The following is an 18,442-nucleotide window of genomic DNA, read 5'->3' on the forward strand; positions in this document are numbered from 1 at the left end:
TTTCAAATTAATAACTTGCATATCCATGTGTATATACATTTTTAGATTGAGATGTTCACAGATTAATGCTTATAATCACAGTACTTTTTGCTTTTTACTTTTTTTTTTACTTCATGCTGTTATCTTTAACATGCCTGCTTTTTGAAAGCACTGTATATTTTAATAATTATTTTAATAAACTGTACTGAGAAACACCATTTAGCTCATGCTCAACCAAATAATAAGTAACAAGTGATGTGTGATATGTAACATGTTGCTTAGCAATTAGTCACATACTGAACACTCGCAGCTTACAAAACTTGCATAAATAATGTTATAAACTATAATATGAAGGAATTACTGTTTCAGTGATTATTGCTTTACAAAATGTTTGATATGTATGTTACTATCTAGTACTTACTTAGAAACCACTTCTCTCCACTTGGAATGAAGAAAGTGCCTCTGAAGATTTGTTGCATAGTAGTTGATTGATTTCAGATAATTTGTATAAATCCATTATTACTACATTATTTTGGCTTCGACATTTCAATAATCCTATTGACTGACTGACTGACTATTTCCTATTTTTCCTTAAATTGCAATTGAATGGAAAATACAGTATCAGGTTTGCATTGTTGCATCTAAAACAAGCTACAAAACCATACTTAAAGTAGTAAAAATATTCTTTCAGATTGCAAAAACTATGATTGCTATTTAAAATGTGAATTTCCCATTGGGATTAATAAAGTATCTATCTATCTATCTATCTATCTATCTATCTATCTATCTATCTATCTATCTATCTATCTATCTATCTATCTATCTAAAAGGTATTGTGGGTACTGCATTAAATAATTAATGACCTATACTACTAGTATAGATCCGTGTATAATGCTACAAATGGATAAAAATAAAATAGTGCAACAACAAAAAAAAGTTAAGCATAACAGCAGAAAATGTTAATTTTTTACTGTTAAATGTGGTAAATACTTGTACATTTTTTTAATTTTAATTGCTTATTTTAAGATTACCTAATTTATGAATGACACATTAATATATGTATGCAATAAATTGTTTCTTCAATTAACAGACTTGTATTAGTAATTGTGTATTTTTTAATTGGGGGGGTTACAGGTTACAAAGCAAGAGATTAAACTATGATTTGTTCATGAATAAACAGGGTGGCTGACAGTAAGGAGATCAGGGTTTGCAACATGGATCATCCCTGTGTTTGTGTGGGTTTCCTCCTGGTGCTTCAGTTTCCTCTCACAGTCCAAAGACATGTAGGGTTAGGTGAATTAGTGATATCAAACTGGTCCTAGTGTGCGGTTGGGTATGTGTGTTCACCCAACAATGGACTGGGGCCCTGTCCAGGGTTTTTCCTACATTTCTCCCTGTGCTAGTTGGGATTGGCTCCAGTACCCACTTGTGAACCTGCTCAGAACTAAGTAAGTTAGAAAATGACATGAGAAAATTAATTTACCTACTGTGACATGTGCAAAAAAGCAAAGTTGTCAGATTGTCTCCAATAAGCTTAAATGAGCTTTTTTTATATCATTTGTTTTATTATCTCTACAATTGGTTACTAAGAAAATAACCATGAATTATTTTAAGTGAAAATTCAAGCAGAATATGTTGAAGTTCTTCTTGTTTTTTTTTTTTCTGGTCCTGTTCCATTTTCTGTCTTAAGAAGTACTAGGGTGTTATACAGTGTTAGTCATTATGAATTTAGTGAAAAGTCAAGCAAAATGACACCTTTTATTGGCTAACTAAAAAGATTACAATATGCAAGCTTTCAAGGCAACTCAGGCCCCTTCTTCAGGCAAGATATAGAAGGATATTTATTTTGTCAGCAGTTAATAAAGAAAAACTAAGACATCACAAAACAGCATTACCTGAACAGTCAAACATTCTTGTGTATAATATTTTAAATACAGATTAAGTAAAACAGTATAATAAATACTATAGGTATTCTTTGACAGAATAATAATCTACAGTATAAAAGTATTATTTTAGGCCTGTAGCTGGGCATTAGGTATCTATATTACTAAACGACATTTGTATATATGCACGGACGCAGGATGACGGATGCAGGACAACAGATGCATCGAAGCGCAGGCGCACTGAGACTCAGCACCCTAGAGTCAAACCCAGCGGCTTCCCAGACTCAGTAGGTAGCGCCCAAACGACACAACACAACCTGTAAACTAAACTTCAGGTCACAATACAACCGCCGCCCGAACACGCACACCACCGCATATAAAACCTTCGTTTAGTAATGTTTACGAAGTTGTATACAGTAATCCCTCCTCCATCGCGGAGGTTGCGTTCCAGAACCACCCGCGGAATAAGAAAATCCGTCATGCTTGGGTCACAGATTTGCGCAGAAACACAGGAGGTTGTAGAGAGACAGGAACGTTATTCAAACACTGCAAACAAACATTTGTCTCTTTTTCAAAAGTTTAAACTGTGCTCCGTGACAAGACAGAGATGACAGTTCCATCTCACAATTAAAAGAATGCAAACATATCTTCCTCTTCAAAGGAGTGCTTGTCAGGAGCACAGAATGTCACATAGATAGAGAAAAGCAAACAAATCAATAGGGCTGTTTGCTTTTAAGTATGCGAAGCACCGCGGCACAAAGGTGTTGAAGGCGGCAGCTCACACCCCCTCCGTCAGGAGCAGACAAAGAGAGAGAGAGACAGAGTTTGTTTTTCAATCAAAAATCAATACGTGCCCTTCGAGCTTTTAAGTATGCGAAGCACCTTGCTGCATGTCATTTCAGGAAGTAGCTGCACAAAAGATAGCAACATGAAGATAATCTTTCAGCATTTTTAGACGAGCGTCCATATCGTCTAGGAGTGTGAACAGCCCCCCTGCTCACACCCCCTACGTCAGGATCACAGATAGTCAGCGCAAGAGAGAGAGAGAAAAGTAAGTTGGGTAGCTTCTCAGCCATCTGCCAATAGCGTCTCTTGTATGAAATCAACTGGGCAAACCAACTGAGGAAGCATGTACCAGAAATTCAAAGACCCATTGTCCGCAGAAATCCGCGAACCAGCAAAAAATCAGCGATATATATTTAAATATGCTTACATATAAAATCCGCGATGGAGTGAAGCTGCGAAAGGCGAAGCGCGATATAGCGAGGGATCACTGTATATACACAGACGCCAGAAGCAACCCATGCCAAAAGCGCACTCGCACAGCGCCCAACAGTCAAACCCAGCGGCTTCCCAAAGTCAGTAAGTGGCGCCCAAACAACACAACACAACCTGTAAACTAAACTTGACGTAAAGCGTGTACGCCAACAAGTTGCTATGGTGACATATTTAAACATTGACATAGAATAACTAGACGCCTCATGACTAGCAGAATCGTACATCAGCATCGCCGCCATATTGTGACTGGCACTGCTGTGTAATGAAGTAATGAATAATGTGCTGCTTGGGATTGTACAAACCACTGTACGCTCCAAACCAGATCCCGGGGGATTACATTTCATAGGTAAGGCTGAACAATTGTTTTGGTTATATTTGGCCGTTAGAAAATCCCGTTTTATAATCTTTACTTTAGCTAAGCCAGGCTAAGCTAGCAAAGCTATGCATTTATGTGCTCAAGTGAGCCTCCAAACAACGTTTTGGCTAAACGTATTTAGTCACTATGTAGATTGTTGTTAGCTGTTAACATGTCTCAAACTTGATGGATGTTTTTTCTCAAGGAGCACATTGAGGAAACACAGTTTGAAATTGACAATCATCATTTTATGCTCATGTCTTTAGTTGTGTCTGTCTTCCACAAACTAAGGCTACACCATATTGCCAGACTGAATACTCTCAAATTACAATTTCTGAGTGAACGAGAGGAGTGTGAAGGCAGTCCCCGAAATGTTACTTATATGGGAGGAATGGTTAATAATAATTATAATTATTATTATATAATAATTGCCATTATTAGTGTATAAATGGATATTAATAATTGCATTTAAACGATTCGCCAAAATCTGTTGTATGTAAACGATACTGTTTTAAACATTATTGTTTTTTCATCAGAAAACCCGGTTTCCACATCTAACTGTATTAGTTTAAATGGCACTTTTGCCACTCGCAATAAGGCTCACGTATCGTGTCTACTGGGAAACACAGTGAATGTGACATCTACCTATATATGTGTATGTATTTAAACTTGAGGTAGTGGTGACTATTGACAGTGCCAACAGTCAGCTACTCCACAGTGCCTGCGGTCAGGGGTTCAATTATGATTCCTAACGTCAAACGACGTCTAGCTAACAACACACCCATAGAAAAACAAAAACAAGACTGCATGGATAAAAACAATGAACGAAGGCACCTACAATGCGCTTCTGAAACACCAGAACCAAACGAGTCATGGCTCCAAAAAGAAACCGCTTTACTACAAATATATTTCTTTCATTAAATGAAAACTTTCCCAGGACGCTGCCACCCTCCATGATCTTACATCCCTACAAAGATTGGAGGGAACAGAAAGTAATTGCCATTCTTGGATCTGCGATTCTTTAGAGAATCGGGGGTTTACTGGTTCTTTAATAAGACTGAAAGCCAGAATTTAAAATTTATTTTTGTGCACTACTTGTTTGTGTAAAACTGTAAAAAGAATTTTTGACAATTTGATCCATCCTACTAGGTGGCAAATGATGCAGTGAGTAGTACAGTATTTGGTTCAAATCCCGTGCCAGGAAGCTGTTCATGTAGAGTTTGCACATTCTCTATGTCTGCAGGGGCTTTCCTCACACATACCCAAAGACATGCTTGTTAATTTAATTGATGGTTCCAAATTAGCCCTTGTGTGATTATGAGTATGTGTGTGTGTGTTTGTGAGTGGGTTCTGTGATGGATGGACTGTCACCTTTTCTAGAGTTGTTACCTGCCTTGGACCAAATTTTGCCAGGATAAGCAATGATCCCCCACAGTGGTGAACTGGATAAGGTGGGTATAAGAATGAGATGAGATTTATCCTACTTCTGTTAAGTTTTTGATTACATAAGTTCTTAAAAACTCTCAATGTTACATTTAACATTCCTCACACAGACCAGAGTGGCTTGAACATAACTCAGTTTTATCTGCAATTGTCCTGAGGCATTAAAAAATTAAAAACTAAGCTGGAGTTGTCATTGTTGCATTTGATTGAGTTGTATTTCTTCTTAAAGCAGTAATCAATACTTTATTTTTCCTTTATATTTTATATTCCTGCTACACAATGTAATAAAATCAACCACCACTGGGTGATGTAGTAGTACAATGATAAGCCCTGCTGCCCCACTTACCCAGTACGCTGTGTGACTGTGTACTCTTCCTTAATTCATGCCTATCAGCAGTATTCACCCAGAATACTCTCTAATATCCCTGAATGGTATAAAACCAAGGTCAGTGGAAATTGCTCCTCACCAATTCCACAATGGACTATGGTTCTAGGCTCCTTTTTCATCGGGGAAACTGCTACCGAGAATGGACTTTGAATTAATCACCTAGCTGTAGCCTTGGAGACTATTGCCAACTGGACTGCAGAAGGGGTCAGTGAAGATTTCAGCAGAAATAGTACTGTATGTACTATTACTCTTCAGAATAGGATGGCTCTGGTTATGGTCCTGTCAAGCAAGGGACGAATGTGTTCTGTGGTTGGAAGCCAATATTGCCTGTTTGTTTGTTTAGTTTTTTTTCCTCTTCTGAGGAATCAAATGGCCATTGACTGTCAATTTGGATGAGTTGGATGCCTGGGTGGATAAAGAGACTCTTTATGTTCAGTATAGGACTTATTCTTATTCTCATAGTAGTGTTTTGCTAAGTCAAGTTTGCAATTTCTTTCTGTTCTCACGGCACTGCTTCTGCTATACTTGGGGTACATATGGCAGTCCCCAAGGATTCTGACCTTTCATATACATTTTTTAATTTAGAAGCATTATTGATCCAAAATGGATGATAAAGGGGGGAGTGTGGAGGTGTTGAAAAGTAGTGTTAAAATTAATAAACTATTGTTAAACATTTCTGTCTTAATTCTGTATAAAATGATTACCTGTTAGATTAAATAGATAAGGAACTGCATAACACCTGAAAAAGTAGTGCTTAAAAATGCGTAATAATTCCAGGACGGATGATTCAGCAAGTATAGAATTGAATTTGCTTATTTTTGCTTGAAACTGGCAATGTGTAACTGACCTTTGATGGGAACACGTTAACAATGATATGAACTAGTTGGAGAAACCTATAAAAACACTCATGGTCTGGGCTAAAATCCAGACACCTTGGCATTACTTTGGGGTTCTGTTCAGAGTCTCAGTTCTACTGGGACAAATTATGGGAATTAAGGGAATTGTGGGATAAATTATTGAGCCTGTTGTTTTTCTTCAGCAGGCTCAAAATCCATGTCCATTTGCTGTCTGCGTGGAGCTGGCCGTGTGGGTGTAGTGTGCATGTGTCTAAGTGAATGGGTTCGGCAAAGAACTGGTGCCTCATCCGGGGTTGGTTCCTGCCTTTCACGCAGTGATGCTGGCATAGCTTCAAACCCACATAACCATGAATTGGATTAATAGGGCTTAAGAATAATGTGTTATCAAAAACTTAAACATAACTGATTTTGTTTTTCAGTATGATGAAAATCAAAATTAGATGCAAATTTATAAGACTTTTCTGCATTTGTATTTTTACTACAACAAACATTTTCTGTTCAACTGACATACATTTCTTACTTTTGTGGAAACGTGGTTTATGAGGACTGAATGTATGACAGGCCTAAGGGGGACTGGGTCAGTGGTTACATGGTTGGAGTGTCTAAACTGTGAAGAAAAATTAATACTGTATTGTCTCTGTTCCTATAGTATAATTTGGTTTGAGATGAAAATACACAACTGTTGAATATATTTATAAACATAAAATTCAGCAAGTGGAATAGCTCAAGATCTTTAGAGCACAACTTTCTCAGTTACTAATTTACACTCTTCACCCTTGTTTCCTTTACCTGTGGCGCATCTGCCTAAATGCATTCTTTAGGGAAATAAAATTAATTATTCGCTGATCAGTTAAGAAAGATAATTCACTGTACTTTTTTCAGTCATGCTGCAAACATTGCTCACGATTGTAGGGTAAAGAGAAATGTTGTGGATGATTTGTTGCTTCCTCGGTCAAACAATAAGCCAAGTCAACTGATCCTTCCCTGTTTACTTGTTTTGTGTGTTTCAGTCGTGATAGAAATGTTCTGGAGCTTTAAAATTCTCTAATGTCTGCTATCTTGGGATGCAGAAGACAGTGTTGGATAGGATTGGATAGGGTTATTGCATTACTGTGTTGTGCAAATTTTCTCCAATATGCATAAAGTGGATTCAGAAAGTATTCAGGACACTTCACTTTCTACATACATTATTGTGTAGATTTTTTTTAAATAGATATATTTGCCATTTTTCCCCACACTCTATATTCAGTAATCCATAATGACAAAGTTAAAACATGATTTCAGAAAAGAAATGCACATTTATTAAAAATCAAAAATCACTAATTTATATAAGTACTAGTTGTGTTACCTAAGACAATGAGCCTCAGTTATAATGCATGTAGGTTATTTGGATGTATCAAAAGTACCATGTAACTAAAAGTACTTTTTTATACAATATTTGTACTTTATTTTACCATAGGCTAATATCATTAGTTTGTTCTCAAATATGCTAAGTACAATTGGCCATAAGTATAATATTCTTGCCTTCCTGCTTTTCCTAATGACTGACTTTGACTTCTGTTGATGATCAGTGCAAAAGACAATTTTACCGGAACCTGTATTGTTTATATTTCAAACAGGTAATAGGTTGAATAGTTAAAATTTTGAGTATTTATTTATACCTGTCTTGCATCCTATGCTTGCTAGGTTAGGTTCCACCTTACCCTGCAACCATGCTCAGGATTTCATTTGTCTACACCACTCACTGAAGCTTTACTATTCATGTTTTTCGTCAGTTGTATATTCAAAGTTCATAATTTGTTTTCACCATAGCCATAGCCAAACAATAAAGTTGTAACACTGAATCATGTTTTACATTAACTTACTATAAAAAAATAATGATATTTATAGACAGCACATTTAGGTGGCCCATGCAGTGTAATTTGAACTGATTATAGTATATATTAAAATACATACACAAAATACTGAAATGCTCGACAGGAGGTTTACAGCACGAAACATTCAAGAAGGTTGTGAATGTGTATGTTTTAGCTGTTACAGCCTTGTTGCAGACACGTCAGTAAATTTGTTTGAAACAGAATATCAATATACTTTGTATGAACTGTTGTGATCTGAGAAACTAAACACTGGCATAGTGAATAAAGTTTGTTGACTGTTAACACAACAAATAGTGTAGACATTTCGGTACACAGTCATAAGCACTTCAGTATCTGGTGTAAGTACTGTGAACAATGAATTAAGTCACAAATGGCATCTTATAGAAAGTAAATATTGTGAACTACATGTACAATTAGTGTAGATAGATAGATAGATAGATAGATAGATAGATAGATAGATAGATAGATACTTTATATTAATCTCAATGGGAAATTCACATACTCCAGCAGCAGCATACTAATAAAGAAAATATTAAAGAGTGATAACAATGCAAGTATACAGACTGACAATAACTTGGTATTGAAGAGTTGCATAGTGTGGGGGAGGAATGATCTCAGTCTGTCAGTGGAGCAGGACAGTGACAGCATTCTGTCACTAAAGCTGCTCCTCTGTCTGGAGATGACACTGTTCAGTGGATGCAGTGGATTCTCCATGATTGACAAGAGCCTGCTCAGTGCCCATCGCTCTGCCACAGATGTCAAACTGTCCAGCTCCATGCCTACTATGTACTACATGTAGGCAGTTTTGGAACCCTAGATGAAGGTGGAAATTGCGTGCAAGACGTGGGGGTGGTTTGATATTTAGGATATAATAAATCGAATGGGGCCAGGGTCCCCCTTGGTGTAATGTATGTTCACTGTATGCAGCATCCACCCACACCCCCCCCCCCCCCCGCCCCTTCTGAGCTGTGCTAGCACCACCAGTCATGTTCTATTGTCACTGGAAGCTGGATTCAAGGTGTACAGTCCACCTAAAATGTGTAATCACATTTTACTTCAGCTTCGTGAACCTTTCTTCATCCCCTTTAGAGGTCATGTCACATATCATACTGTCTCATTTCCCTTGAAAAAACACTTCCACTTATTTAATCATTCATCCACGCTATTGGAGAATGGCACTGTTGTGCTGGCAGTGTTCAGCAGCCTGTCTGCGCTGAGCAAAATAAAGGTGGGGTGCCTTTAAATAACCTACTTGTTTATAGCATAGCATTATTATTGACAAATATAAGCAAATAAAAAGATGTGTCAGTTAATTTTCTATCAATTTTAATCAAATCAGTCAAAGCATTTTGAGATTTTGGTGTATTTAGTTTTTTTGTTACAGGGTGTTTTTAACCCTAAATATTGAAATGTCCTTTGTTAATAAATACCTAGTGTCCTACATGTACCACCCTGCCAATTTTCAGCTTTTTAACTAAACAGTAAATACCATTCTCTTTAATGAGTGAGTGAGTCACTCAACTTTGCATTATATAATGTGTGAAATTCGAGGTTGACTTCCCATGGGCTCACCACCTATGGGAGGGGCCAAGGAGGTCGGGTGCAGTGTGAGTTGGGTGGTGGCCGAAGGCGGGGACCTTGGCGGTCCGATCCTCGGCTACAGAAGCTGGCTCTTGGGACGTGGAATGTCACCTCTCTGAAGGGGAAGGAGCCTGAGCTTGTGCGCGAAGTTGAGAAGTTCTGGCTAGATATAGTCGGGCTCACCTCGACGCACAGCTTGGACTCTGGAACCAATCTCCTTGAGAGGGGCTGGACTCTGTACCACACTCTGGAGTTGCCCGCGGTGAGAGGCGCCAAGCTGGTGTGGGCATACTTATTGCCCCCCGACTTGGAGCCTGTACATCGGGGTTTACCCCGGTGGATGAGAGGGTAGCCTCCCTCCACCTTTGAGTGGGGGGACGGGTCCTAACTGTTGTTTGTGTGTATGCACCAAACAGCAGTTCGGACTACCCACCTTTTTTGGAGTCCCTGGAGGGGGTGCTAGAGGGCATACCTTCTGGGGACTCCCTCGTACTGCTGGGAGACTTCAATGCTCACGTGGGCAATGACAGTGAGACCTGGAAGGGTGTGATTGGGAGGAATGGCCCCCCCGATCTGAACCCGAGTAGTGTTTTGTTATTGGATTTCTGTGCTCGCCACGGATTGTCCATAACAAACACCATGTTCAAGCATAGGGGTGTTCATATGTGCACTTGGCACCAGGACACCCTAGGCCTCAGTTCAATGATCGACTTTGTGGTCGTATCGTCGGACCTGCGGCCACATGTCTTGGACACTCGGGTGAAGAGAGGGGCGGAGCTGTCAACTGATCACCACCTGGTGGTGAGTTGGCTCCAATGGTGGGGGAGGATGCCGGTCAGGCCTGGTAGGCCCAAACGTGTTGTGAGGGTCTGCTGGGAACGTCTGGCAGAGCCCCCTGTCAGAAGTAGCTTCAACTCCCACCTCCGGCAGAACTTCGACCATGTCCCGAGGGAGGTGGGGGACATTGAGTCCGAATGGGCCATGTTCCGTGCCTCTATTGCTGAGGCGGCTGACCGGAGCTGTGGCCGTAAGGTGGTCGCTGCCTGTCGTGGAGACAGTCCCCGAACCCGTTGGTGGACACCGGCGGTGAGGGATGCCGTCAAGCTGAAGAAGGAGTCCTACCGGTCCCTTTTGTCCTGTGGGACTCTGGAGGCAGCTGATAGGTACCGGCAGGCCAAGCGGAATGCGGCTTCGGTGGTTGCTGAGGCAAAAACTCAGGCATGGGAGGAGTTTGGGGAGGCCATGGAAAACGACTTTCAGACGGCTTCGAGGAGATTCTGGTCCACCGTCCGGTGTCTCAGGAGGGGGAAGCAGTGCAGTGTCAACACTGTGTATGGTGGGGATGGTGCACTGCTGACCTCAACTTGGGATGTTGTGGGTCGGTGGGGGGAGTACTTTGAAGACCTCCTGAATCCCACTAACATGCCTTCCAATGAGGAAGCAGAGCCTGGGGACTCGGAGGTGGGCTCCCCCATCTCTGGGACTGAGGTCACCGAAGTGGTCAAAAAACTCCTTGGTGGCAGGGCCCTGGGGGTGGATGAGATACGCCCGGAGTTCCTCAAGGCTCTGAATGTTGTAGGGCTGACTTGGTTGACACGTCTCTGCAACATCGCATGGACATCAGGGACAGTGCCTCTGGATTGGCAGACCGGGGTGGTGGTCCCACTCTTTAAGAAGGGGGACCGGAGGGTGTGTTCCAACTACAGAGGAATCACACTCCTCAGCCTCCCTGGAAAAGTCTATTCGGGGGTTCTGGAGAGGAGGGTCCGTCGGATAGTCGAACCTCGGATTCAGGAGGAACAGTGTGGTTTTCGTCGAGGTCGTGGAACAGTGGACCAGCTCTACACCCTTAGCAGGGTCCTGGAGGGTGCATGGGAGTTCGCCCAACCAGTCTACATGTGTTTTGTAGACTTGGAAAAGGCGTTCGACCGTGTCCCTCGGGGAATCCTGTGGGGGGTACTCCGAGAGTATGGGGTACCGGACCCCCTGATAAGAGCTGTTCGGTCCCTGTACGATCGGTGTCAGAGCTTGGTCCGCATTGCCGGCAGTAAGTCGAACCTGTTTCCAGTGAGAGTTGGACTCCGCCAGGGCTGCCCTATGTCACCGATTCTGTTCATAACTTTTATGGACAGAATTTCTAGGCGCAGCCAGGGTGTTGAGGGGGTCCGGCTTGGTGGACTCAGGATTGGGTCACTGCTTTTTGCAGGTGATGTTGTCCTGTTTGCTTCATCAGGCCGTGATCTTCAGCTCTCTCTGGATCGGTTCGCAGCTGAGTGTGAAGTGGCTGAGATGGGAATCAGTACCTCCAAATCCGAGACCATGGTCCTCTGCCGGAAAAGGGTGGAGTGCCCTCTCAGGGTTGGGAGCGAGATCCTGCCCCAAGTGGAGGAGTTCAAGTATCTTGGGGTCTTGTTCACGAGTGAGGGAAGAATGGAGCGGGAGATCGACAGGCGGATCGGTGCGGTGTCCGTAGTGATGCAGGCTCTGCATCGGTCTGTCGTGGTGAAAAAGGAGCTGAGCCGTAAGGCAAAGCTCTCAATTTACCAGTCGATCTATGTTCCTACCCTCACCTATGGTCATGAGCTATAGGTAGTGACCGAAAGAACGAGATCGTGAATACAAGTGGCTGAAATGAGTTTTCTCTGCAGGGTGTCTGGGCTCTCCCTTAAAGATAGGGTGAGAAGCTCTGTCATCCGGGAGGGGCTCAGAGTAGAGCCGCTGCTCCTCCGCATCGAGAGGAGTCAGATGAGGTGGCTTGGGCATCTGATCAGGATGCCTCCTGGACGCCTCCCTGATGAGGTGTTCCGGGCACGTCTAACCGGGAAGAGGCCCCGGGGAAGACCCAGGACACGCTGGAGGGACTATGTCTCCCGGCTGGCCTGGGAACGCCTCGGGATTCTCCTGGAAGAGCTAGAAGAAGTGGCCGGGGAGAGGGAAGTCTGGGCATCCCTGCTCAAGCTGCTGCCCCCGCGACCCGACCTCGGATAAGCGGAAGAGGATGGATGGATAATGTGTGAAATTAGGTGTTGTGTAAAATGCCTAGAAAATCTATAGAATGCCGAAAATGGGACATTGATGTATTAAAAGATTAAAGTTCAAACATTTCCTAGGCATTCTGTGCAATGCCAAAAGGCAAAATGGCAAGTCATTATGTATAATGCCTAGGTGTTATCTACAGTGCCTAGGGAAAGTATATACTTGTAAGTAGCACAGACATTTCATGCTTTGTCTAAAAACGTCACGCATTCTATACAATACCTGTTTTTCACACCTGTTTTCACACATTGCCAGCAACAGATTTAGACCCTTTGCTCTTTCCAAATTGTGGTCAGTTATTTTCCGTTTGCTTTAATTATCCTTGAGATGTGTCTAGAAATTAGTTGGAATTCACCTGTGGCAAACTGAATTAATTGGACATCATTTACAAGGTACACACCTGTGTATAAAAGGTCTCATAATTCACACTGCAGGTAACCAAGGGACTCTCAGTAGATTTCTGTGATAAATCTATCGGTGGGCGGTATAGATTGGGGAAAGGGTTTAAAACCATTTCTAAAGCTTTGATTGTCCCTAGGAGCACAGTGATCTCAAAGATTGTGAAATGGCAGAAGCTGAGGACCACCAGGACTCTTTCTAGGGCTGGCCATCTGGCCAAACAGATTCGCCAGGCCAGAAAGGCCTTGGTCAGAGAGATGACCAAGAAAACAGTAGTCAATCTAACACGGCTTCAGAAGTACTCTGCTGCGATGGGAGAAACCGAAAGAAGAGTGGCAATTTCTGCAGCACTTCATCAATCAGGTATTTCTGATAAAGTAACTAAACTGAAGCTACTTTTGAGTAAAAGGCATATGACAGCCCTTTTGGAGTTTGTCAAGTGGCTTTAAAGTTCTCCGAGAGCATGAGAAATAATATTTTCTAGTCTGATGAAACAACAATTGAACTCTCTGGGCAAAACTGCAAGCACTATGTCTGTGAAAGGTCATGCTGTGCTGATCACCTGGCTAATATCATCCCTACAGTGAAGTATGATGATGGCAGTATGAGTATGAGATGCTGGGTGCTTCTCAGTGCCAGGTGCAAGGAGACTGGTCAAAATTGAGAGAAGGTTGAATGCAGCCAATTACAGAGCGGTCCTACTCCAGATTGCACACAGCCTCAAAATGGGACAATGGTTGACCTTTCAGTATGACAGTTTGTAGCAGTGCTGCCGTGGTAAGAACTCCATTTCCCAGCACCCCAAAGGGGATCACCCTCATTGGATGATGGAAGCTGGAGTAGGGGCTGCTGGGGACGAGAAAGGACAGCGGGAAAGTTGAAAACGGGGCACGGCAGAGCATCAAGAGATCTGTGTTTTTGTGTATCCTGTCCGACGTGTCTTCTGAAAAGCCAATTGTGCCCTGTATCGTTTCCCATTAGGATGAAGGGACTGTCTCATGCCCGCCTGTCGTGTGTGTATAGTGGTGGATAAATCATTGTGCATCTTCAAAAGGATCGCTGATGCAAATCTCACCCCTTGCCGCTCAGGACTACCGGTAGGACTGTTTCACTCATTTATTAGTGAAGCCATTCTCGGAATTGACATCTTCGCACCAAACTATTTCATCCGCTTTTGCCACATTGGATAAGAACATTGTCGTGAGCGTTTATTGTTAAATTTATGTTTAATGTATATCGCCACAAAGGGAACTGGGGTGGGATCATTGTAGTTTGTATAGTTATATTTAATTTATTATTGTTTTAATACAGTCTTCTATTTCTGTTTTATTACCGGGTTCTTTTTTGTCTCTGCCTGCGAGTGTGTGCAGGTCGGGCCAAGGCTGGGTGTATTCCTGGAATCCCCAAAGAAAAAATAAAAATATTGCCATGTGAATCTTAGTGGCACCAGACCACTACAAGTTTCCATAAGCATACAAACAAGATAACAATCGAGTGGCTGTCTCAAGACTCTGTCTATCCTTGAGTGGCTCAAAGAAACACCAGACCCCATAAAACTCCATGAAACATCTGTGAAGATACCTGAAAATGGCAGTTGATAGATGCTTCCCATTCAGTCTAACAGAGTGTGAGAATATTGGCCCAAATCCAGGTGTGCAAAGCTTGTAGAGACCCACCCAAAAACTCTGAAAGCTGTAACTTCTGTCAAAAGGGCTTCTACAAAGAACTGAATTAAGTGTCTGAATACTTACATGAATAAGAAACTTCAGTTTTTGATTTTCAATAAATGAAAAAACTTTTTTGAAATTACAGAGTGTAGCTTGATGGGCAAAAATGGCAATTTTATTTCTTTAAAATTTTAATCTACAACACAATAACAGACAGAAAGTTATCTAAATACTTTCTGAATCCACTGCATATAAATCTTTCAATTTGAAATAGTTGGAAAAATAAAATCTAGTTTCAAATGAGTGTACTATTCCCATTGTATTAGGAATGTGGCCTATTCCTTCTCAGTATGCTATTTATTGCATTGCATTTGTCTGCGACAAGATTTTGCAGAAAAGAGAACATTAGTAATCGCAGGCTTATTGTGGTTTTTTGCACAGTGTTGTCTAAGTAAGCACTTATTTTTGTTAATTAAAACCTTACAAGGAACAGAATGTTTTTTATTATAAAGGTTCTTAACATTCATATTTAATATCAGTTTCATACTCTATGGTGGAAAATTTGATAAACCTGGCCTGAGCTCTCCTCTTGGCCTAATATTCGCCTATCATTTGGGTGACGCGAATGCAGTGCAACAAACATTTGAGCCAGTAAACTATCTGCCCTAGTGATATGGTTCAGATTATGTAATGCCTGTCCTCCATGTGGGTGTTCTTCCATTGACAGTTCTTGGAACTGCAGTAGCTGAACTTTTATTGTACATAAAGAGAAAGAGCTCTGTTAGTACTTTTTAATGAAATTCTCTTGCACATGAACCATGCATGACCTCAGCGTTCAGGACTGTCAAAGTTTTATGTAGTTTTATAAATAATGCTCCTTTTAAGACACTGACAAATTTCCACATGTTCCTGTACTTATATCAACCAAATTCTGTCTTTCTTGTTTTAAAGAAGTTGCACTTTTATAAATCCATTGCATTGTAATTCATTATGAAAATGTCTTTCAGTTTCTCACTACAGTACACGAAGGGTTATAATGTCAGCATTTATGTACACTACAAATGGGAATGAAACAGTTTAATTCACTTTAGCAGCCTACATAAAATCTACTATATGCCAGTTTTTAATGGAATGTGTCCACTGATGATTAAAGTTGCCTCCCCACTGCCCGGTGGGACAATTGGAGACATAAAATTGGATTGAAAGGATGTGTGGGCTGACATCCTATCCAAGGTTGATTCATTGCTTGCACTAAATTTTTCTAGAATAGGTTTAATCTTTGAGTAAACTTGGACTTGAAAAATTGGGTTGCAAAACCAGATGGATTGATGTTACTTCTAAAAAGGAAGGCCAAACTTGACATTGCAAATCCGTTACAAGTGCTATATTTAATTACCATCAATTTGAAAATGTGGATTAACAGATGTAGGAGACGTTGGGCATCAGATTCAAAAAAGTGGAAATTCAGAGTGTGGTGTGCAGATGGGTGCAAAACTGGCTCAAGCACAGGAAGCAGAGGGTTGTGGGGTGAGGAACCTCATCAGAACTGGCTGATGTTAAGAGTGGTGTCCCACAAAGGTCAGTGCTGGGGCCGCTGCTATTTTTAATTCATATAAATGATTTGGATAGGAATATAAGTAACAAGCTGGTTAAGTTTGAAGATGATACGAAGCTAGGTGGATTGGCAGATAACCTAATTCAGTTGAATCATTACAAAGGGATTTGGACAATATGTAGACTTGGGCAGATTTGTGGCAGATGAAGTTTAATGTAAGTAAATGTAAAGTATTACATTTAGGAAGTAAAATTGTGAGATTTGAATACACAGTGGGAGGTCTGAAAATCGAAAGTATACATTATGAAAAAAATGTAGGAACTGTAGTGGACTCAACACTGTCAGCTTCCAGACAGGGTTCAGAAGCCATTAAGAAGGCTAATAGAATGTTAGGTTATATAGCTTAAAATCGTACTGGTTAGACCTCAGCTGGAGAACCGTGTACAGTTTTGAACTCCAAGCTACAAAAAGGACATAGCAGTGCTGGAAAAAGTCCAGAAAAGAGTAACTAGGTTGATTCCAGGGCTACAGGGAATGATTTATAAGAAAAGATTAAGGGAGCTGAGCCTTTTCAATTTAAGCAAAAAAAAGATTACGAGGAGACATGTTTAAAATTACGAAGGGAATTAGTACAATGAATCGAGACTGTTACTTTAAAATGAGGTCACCAAGAACACAGGGGCATAATTGAAAACTTAGTAAAGGTAAAATTTGCACCAACATTAGGAAGCTTTTCTTTTCACAGAGGACCAAAGTCATATTGAATAGGTTACCAACTAGTGTGCAAGGTTATTATAGTTTTGCCTTTTTATATTAGTTTTTATTTCTATATTTTTTCTGATCTTACTTGGAAATTCAGTTTAGTTTTAGTTTTCCTTCGTCGTGTATTTTTAGTTTTAGTTTAGTTTTTATTTCACAAAGACATTTCTATTTTATTTTTATATATATTAGTTTCAGTTTTAGTTTTAGTAATTATGGCATGGAGCGCCTACGGAGTTAGTTTTGTGTCACAATCAGACAGAACTGTACACTTAACAGATTTGGATACGAGTTTAATGCTAGTGGAAGCTTACTACACTGCATGGTTTACTATCTGGTTTTGTTTTTGTCTGATAAAAACAAGCATAATCAAACTAGACACTGAATATGAACAATTTTACACAATTTTATAATTTTTAAAATATTTTCTCATGAAAATCACAGGGGCTTAGGAAGAACAGGGCTCTTAGACTTGAATGAGTGTGCAGACCCCACCTAGCTGTATTGAGGGAAACAAAGAACAACAAGCATTAGTGTCAAGGTTAGGGACAGCGAGTCTTGAACAGACCACCATAAAGGACAGTAAACCGATAATGAGCAGTGTAAGAGCAGGTAATAGGAGTACGGACAGGCATAAAGCAACAGAGACAGCGTCTGAGATTAAGTACAACATATACATTACCTAAACCTGTTTATCCAGAGTAGGATTGCAGGAAATCTGGAGCCTACCGCAGCAGGTTTGGATTGAAGGCAGGATAAATCCCTGGTATGCAATATGTATGATATGGCTGATGTTAAGAACAAAAAGAATATGATATTTCAACTATCTATTTTGAGAGAGAAAAACATTGAAAAAAGGGAGACAAATTTTTAAAAATATAATTCTGCTAATGGATTAGATTCACAATATCAGGTATTTTGAGTTGTGAATATGAACTAAAAAAGATAAATTAATAAATATGGAATAAATACAAAAACCCATTAGTATGTTTAGTTTTTCATCACTTGTCAGACTCTCTACCTTTGTTTGTATCGCTTCGTTGTTAAACAATGTTTTTAAAGCAAAAGTAATTGGTCAGCAACAATATGCTGATCTTGTACGATGACCTAGTCAGTCTCTCGATCAGTGTCGTTTTATTATCAAAAACCAGGAGTGGACTCCCCTCAGCTTTCTTGTATGCTCAGATATGGGGATGGATATTTGAGGAGTAAACCGCAAGACAATGATTATTTTTTATATTATGTACATTAAGGAACCATCAACAACAAATCAAATTAATTATATATTGAACAATTATTATAAAAGTAAAGTTGAAAAAATCATACTCGTTTTTTTTTTTCATACAGCTGCAGAGTCTGTGTTCAGGTACCACTTCCGGGTGATG

At 40.5% G+C, this 18,442-nt stretch overlaps 1 protein-coding gene across 1 annotated transcript in view; it reads left to right on the forward strand.

Annotated features, from left to right (window-relative positions):
- Window positions 1-1,070, forward strand: part of epdr1 (ependymin related 1) — a 60,105-nt gene extending 59,035 nt beyond the window's left edge. Inside the window, exons 3-4 of the mRNA XM_051929215.1 lie at window positions 1-700; window positions 810-1,070. The exon at window positions 1-700 is cut by the window's left edge and continues 462 nt beyond it. The gene's annotated coding sequence lies outside the window, so the exon portion shown is untranslated. The remainder of the gene's footprint in view (window positions 701-809) is intronic.
- The last annotated feature ends 17,372 nt before the right edge of the window (window positions 1,071-18,442 follow it).

Source organism: Erpetoichthys calabaricus, chromosome 6 (assembly GCF_900747795.2).
Source record: "Erpetoichthys calabaricus chromosome 6, fErpCal1.3, whole genome shotgun sequence".
NCBI classification, from domain to species: domain Eukaryota; kingdom Metazoa; phylum Chordata; class Cladistia; order Polypteriformes; family Polypteridae; genus Erpetoichthys; species Erpetoichthys calabaricus.